Below are 5,365 nucleotides of genomic sequence, written 5' to 3'. Positions count from 1 at the left end.
GATGCTGTGACTGCAGCGGACCTCCCTGGGATCAAAACGAGTCAGGACCGGCTGCAAAGGGAAACATAAGCTCAAAGTAAACAGGAGACAGACAAGGGGTGGGGATGGCTACAATTTAACAATTACCAACTTCACAGTAATTGTGTGCTCTTTGTTCTTTTGTCTGTGTGTGTGTGTGTGTGTGTGTGTGTGTGTGTGTGTGTAGGCTTACTTGTGTATCTAAAAGGGAGCTGAGCCAGTTTCATGGCTAAGCATGTAACTCAGTAGTTGAGGTAAGACTTAGATAGATTTGTAGCTTAGTGTGGTAACTTCAAAATGGTATTTCACTTGCATTACACCGCAATGTTTCAGGACGACCAATCAACAAGCATCTTCAATGTGGCGATGCGCGTTCAGCTTAATTATTGCACTGAATCAATATTTTAACTCTGCAGCTATTTTGGCCTTTGGAGGGAAGCAGAAGCAGCTGGCAATGTAACACTGATATACTGTGGATTTGTACAGTCAAACATATTTACAAACAATTTGAGATCAAGTCCTGGTGGCAAACTGATTTAAACATTGATCATAAAAATACTGCATCTGCATTAAATTTTAAATACAACTGAAATGTGCAGCACAAGACGCACTAACAATGTGTGGCTAAACTTGTCTGTGCAGAACGTAAAGAACACGCACCGCTGCTCCATATAAGCAGTTCGCATTACTCAACTGACATCTTTGAAACAACAGGCAACTGGTGTTGGACTAAGCACAAGATAATTATTTTAGCCAACTTATTTTGTTGCTGCAAACTAGCAAGGACACAAATGTCCCTATGCAGCAATTTTAAAGGGAAATACTTTGTATCCTCGATTCTAAATGCTCCATCTATCAAACTGCTGACCTCTTCTGTCTGCTGTGTGCTTGTTGGGCAGGTAGTGTACAGTATCAGAGATACTATTAAAAAACTTCCTCTAACAAGGTTACTGAGGACAGTGAAATATCCAGGCCAGGAAACCCAAACAGTGGGCTGAATTATGCCCTGCAGAGCAGTGAGACACTGTGATGACTTTTTTTGCAGCTCACTACTACTGCTGCCAGACAACTCTATTGAATTACTCAATCATTTGATTCACTGTTAGAGTTCAGCTTTAAAAATGCTACATATAGCAGAGTAGGATACATGATCCAATCTAACATTGAAATCAAAACATGTGACAGTAAAGTAACAAGAAAATGAAACTTTAATAATTTAAGACTTTTATCAAAGACTTTAAAAACATTACTAACATTTAGAGAATTTCACGTGTCACTCTATCACTGATGAATATTTTATACAGTGTTGAATTTTTTTTAACTTTAGTACTATTGCTGTATATGTTGTGCAACATGCATGGAATCATGCAATAATACATCTTATTATTCAATTCAATTCAATTCAATTTTATTTCTATAGCGCCAAATCACAACAAAAGTCGCCTCAAGGCGCTTCATAGACACAGAGAAAAACCCAACAATCATATGACCCTCTGTTATCTGTATTATATATTAATGTAGGGCTTGTCAAATGTACTAATGGCATCATCATTTGTCCAGCAGCCCACTCGGGACTGGACTGTTTACAGCATTCTGCAACGCATACAGTCACACAAGAACAAAGGGTTGAAATGTGCAAACAGATTTAAAAGATCATCAGTGACCATTAGAAGTCAAACCAATGTCAATGTCATGTCTAGCAGAAACAATAGGAGTTTGTTTTTTACTGAATTGGTCAAATTCCTTCTGGACACTACAAAGAGAAAGGCCCATGCCACAAAATGCCGCCCTCACATAAGGAAGCAATGAGGGGAAAGAGAAGTTGAGTAATGGAGTCGGATCTTTGATCAGAGTAAATGTGAGCGGACATAACAGTTTGTGGTCTCCCTCACTATCTGGACAGCTGCAGTGCTACACCATAGTGCTTTAATCCTCTTCAATTTGCTTGATGTATGTGTTGTTCTGTCAAGTGTGCAGCTTTTCAAATGCAACATTCTCAGTATTAGAAAAATACCCATGTTTGTCTTCACGAGACGAGCCTGCAAAACAATGCAGGTTGTGTAGGAATCAGTGTGTCTACAGCTGGCACTTACAATCAGTGGAAATCCACAGGGAAGCTAACTCTTGATGAGAAGCTGAGTGAAATCACAGATTCTATGTCCTGAATTAGAATTTACCTGGTTAAACCAATCTTTTAATGTTATAACTCACTTTAGCTTTAGGGGTGTCACGATAACTGCGTATTGATGGTAACCGATCTTGAAAGGAGTTTCAGTTTTTCAAAGTTTCAGTGTTATTTCATTAAATTGATGAAAACCAACTAAAATTAATTGTAATTAAAAACAAAAAGGGAAAAAGCAAACGCTGTGACTTTGTGTCCAAAGTGTCGATGTGTTGCACTGAAGAGATACAACGCTGTGGAAAAATCTAGAACCAACATCTTTTGTTTATATTTTGCCGTGTTTGGATGCAGTGATTTATTGAAACATGAGCAAAGCATTCATGGGAACGCATTATAGAAAGCAAAGAAAATCAAAAATCAGTATTTGATATGACCACCATCATTCTGCGACACAGCCTGAACGTTTTGTATAATTCCTTTTAGTAACCTTCAGGTCTCACTGAAGGTCGGCCCACAGGTCTTCTTCTTCTTTCAGCTTCTTTTACTTTTACTGGCAGTGTATTTGGGATCATGGTCATGCTAAAACAATTAAGCCGTTATCAATCAACCGCTTTCCAGATGGTAGTGTATGCCGAATCACAATCTGACCATGACTTGCTACATTCATAGTTCCATCAAAGATACCCAACACCACTGGCTCTAATGCAGCCCCAAACCATGACACTGTTTTACTGTTGGCTGTAGACACTCACTGTTGTTTTTCTCCGTTTTGCACTTATTGACGACAATTTGAACCAATAATTTGAAATCTGGATTCATCAGTGTATAACACCTGTTGTAATCTTCAGTCCAGTTTGTGCATCATTTTTTATGCGTCACCCTTCACCCTGTGGCTTCTTCACACTCTCCACTTGTCCCGTTTCCTCTGATTTTTTTAAGGACACACTGCACACCATGCTGTCAAGTTTGGGAATCACTATTTTATACTTGTTAAACTGTTATCTTTGTAACTTTTTATAGATTCAACTAAAGTTATATAGTTGTGACAGGCATGGCTAAACATTTCAGGCATGCAGAATATTTGAATGATTCGTAGGTCACGATTAATTGACTTAACAAGCAAAAAAACATTTCCCCGAAAATGGTCAGGTACAAGGACTGGACTGAAAACAAGCCAATGTTCAAAGAAGAACTTTGAAAGACTTTTAGAACAACGGGAGAACTACTGCTCAAGACGATTTAAAAAAATAACAAGAACGTCTGGCAAAATATAAAGAAGTGAGAAGTCGTTCAAGACTTTGTACAATCTTTTATGAACTGACGTTAAACTACACCGCGTCAGGCTGGCCTGCACTTTCTTGTAATGTCAATTTTTAGCACAAAATGGTGCAGCAAGTTAACATAAGCCGTATTTAACCAGGTGAGTTGCTCTGCATAGATTTTTGTGGAATTTTTAGCTTAGCGTATAACATTTTAAGGCTACAATCTAACAATCTTGAAAGCAACATTTGCTTCCTGGTTTACATTGTAATTGTAAAATTCTTCCAAGAGGCTGTGTCGAGTGTCATCACTCATCACACAGTTATCAATACCAGCTATCAATATATTCATCGTCCTCTTTATAATAGCCTATTCTTCAGAAATGGAAATGATCCTGTCACATTATCTTCGTCAGCATCCGGTGGCAGCAATGATAATTGCTGTCAGTGTCCAATTATGTCCAATCACACTCATTATTGTTGTCAGCAGGGATGTAACTAGATCCTAAAACTTCCACGGTCTAGTTTGGGGTATGTATTCAAAACAAGCTGCACTCATTCATAAGATAATTCTATTAAGCTTCCATTTTTCTGGTTGTAATTATTGTTAGTACAACCCAAGGATAAGCTTGAGAAAATAGTAATGACAATGAGCAAATGATACAATCTGATCAGAAATGTATTCATATTAAAATATTTTGTTTGCTTAGTTTCTTATGTTGCACATTTTGACACACTAGCCTAAATGAGTGCACCAGAAGAATGCTATTTTCCTCCTTTCAAAGAAAGCAACAATCGCCCTGAGGTTATGAAGGGAAGGGATTTATGTGATAGCACTGAACTGTGTTTTTGGAGTTCATCTGCACTCAGTAGGAAGATCTGCTATGTTGTATGACTTGGAGACAGTGGCACTAACAAAAAGACATGATAGAACAGGAGGTTGCACATTTGAAGATGTTAAGATATTTTATTGGTATTGACCAGGAGGGAAAGCATTAGAGATGAGTACATCAGAGGGAGATCTCAGGTCGAGTGATTTGACTGGAGGAGAAGAGAAAGAAAGGAGACAGCCAAAAGAAGAAGATTAAAAACAAGATCTCCATCACTGTTTTAGCATATCGAGTGGGGCGTGTCAGGGAAGCCTATTTTTTAATATAGACATTAACTAAAATAATACATGTGTTCTGTAGTGCTGAGTTGTTCTGTGTTTGTTTCATTGTGTTCACAGTGTAGTTACTGAATTTGTGTATTAGTTGAAGATAGTTTTGTAAAGCTGTGACACCACGAGTGCAGTGGAGGTGAACCTTGCTGATGTTCATCTCAGATGGCCAGCTGAAGGTCATAAATACTTAATGTACAGCAAAACAATACTTTTACACAAAACTGAAATAGTTTTATTTATCCCCATAAGACCACTTTCAGTCAGAGACATATTTATATTACATATTTATCACCTTTCTCAGTGACCTCAGTTTTGATCATTATTAAAAAGGTCACCAGATCTTTCTACCACTTCAAAACGTCTCAAAACTGACTGAGAAATTGCTCCATGCAGGTCTTATGAAGCTGTCACCCTGTATTTGCAGGATTATCCAAATTATCAGTAGGATGACTTCAACTTCCTCAGAATGCAGCAGTCCTTATATGTACACAGCATTTTGAACACAATACTCCAGTGTTGAAATCATTTCATTGGCTCCAGTTCAACATAGAATTAACTTTGGAATCCTTTGATTGGTTTGGCTTTCTCAGTTCCATCATCAGGTGCCGATCTTTTAGCTGTTCCCAGAATTAAATCTATGAGTTCTTTGGAACAAGCTGACCTGAGGCTGATTAAAGCCGTGTCTACATTCACAAACAAACTTAAAACCTTTTTATTTACACAGGCTCACACTTAATAACTGTGTGTGTGTGCGTGTGCGTGCGTGCGTGTGTGCGTGTGTGCGTGCGTGTGTGTGTGTGTGTG

At 38.2% G+C, this 5,365-nt stretch overlaps 1 protein-coding gene across 1 annotated transcript in view; it reads right to left on the bottom strand.

Annotated features, from left to right (window-relative positions):
- pappa2 (pappalysin 2) overlaps positions 1 to 5,365 on the bottom strand; it is an 81,754-nt gene that overhangs the window by 74,391 nt on the left and 1,998 nt on the right. The gene's annotated exons all lie outside the window — the stretch shown is intronic.

This window comes from Pundamilia nyererei, unplaced genomic scaffold (assembly GCF_000239375.1).
Source record: "Pundamilia nyererei isolate P.nyererei 1_Seehausen unplaced genomic scaffold, PunNye1.0 scaffold00077, whole genome shotgun sequence".
NCBI classification, from domain to species: domain Eukaryota; kingdom Metazoa; phylum Chordata; class Actinopteri; order Cichliformes; family Cichlidae; genus Pundamilia; species Pundamilia nyererei.
This window is presented reverse-complemented; position numbering and strand designations above follow the sequence as displayed.